A 922-nucleotide genomic window follows, 5' to 3' on the forward strand; every position below is an offset into this window, starting at 1 on the left:
GGGCAAGTGGCGATATACTATCTACCGTAGATAGCAATAAAAAACGGGCAAATGGCGATATGCTATCTACCGTAGATAGAAATAAAATGTAGAGGCAAATGGCGATATACTATCTACCGTAGATAGCAATAAAATGTAGGGGCAAATGGCGATATACTATCTACTGTAGATAGCAATAAAATGTACGGGCAAATGGCGATATACTATCTACCGTATAGATAGCAATAAAATGTACGGGCAAATGGCGATATACTATCTACCGTAGATAGCAATAAAGTGTACGGGCAAATGGCGATATGCTATCTACCGTAGATAGCAATAAAATGTACGGGCAAATGGTGATATACTATCTACCGTAGATAGCAATAAAATGTACGGGCAAATGGCGATATGCTATCTACCGTATAGATAGCAATAAAATGTACGGGTAAATGGCGATATACTATCTACCGTAGATGGCAATAAAATGTACAGGCAAATGGTGATATGCTATATATATCTACCGTAGATAGCAATAAAATGAACAAGCAAATGGCGATATACTATCTACCGTAGATAGCAATAAAATGTACGGGCAAATGGCGATATACTATCTACAGTAGGTAGCAATAAAATGAACAGGCAAATGGCGATATACTATCTACCGTAGAAAGCAATATAATGTAGTCAAATGGCGATATACTATCTACCGTAGATAGCAATAAAATGTGGGAAAATGGCGATATATTATCTACCGTAGATAGCAATAATATGTGGGCAAATGGCGATATACTATCTACCGTAGATAGCAATAAAATATAGGCAAATGGCGATATACTATCTACCGTAGATAGCAAAAAAATGTACGGGCAAATGGCGATATACTATCTACCGTAGATAGCAATAAAATATACGACAAGTGGCGATATACTATCTACAGTAG

This window comes from Amphiura filiformis, chromosome 13 (assembly GCF_039555335.1).
Source record: "Amphiura filiformis chromosome 13, Afil_fr2py, whole genome shotgun sequence".
Taxonomy (NCBI): domain Eukaryota; kingdom Metazoa; phylum Echinodermata; class Ophiuroidea; order Amphilepidida; family Amphiuridae; genus Amphiura; species Amphiura filiformis.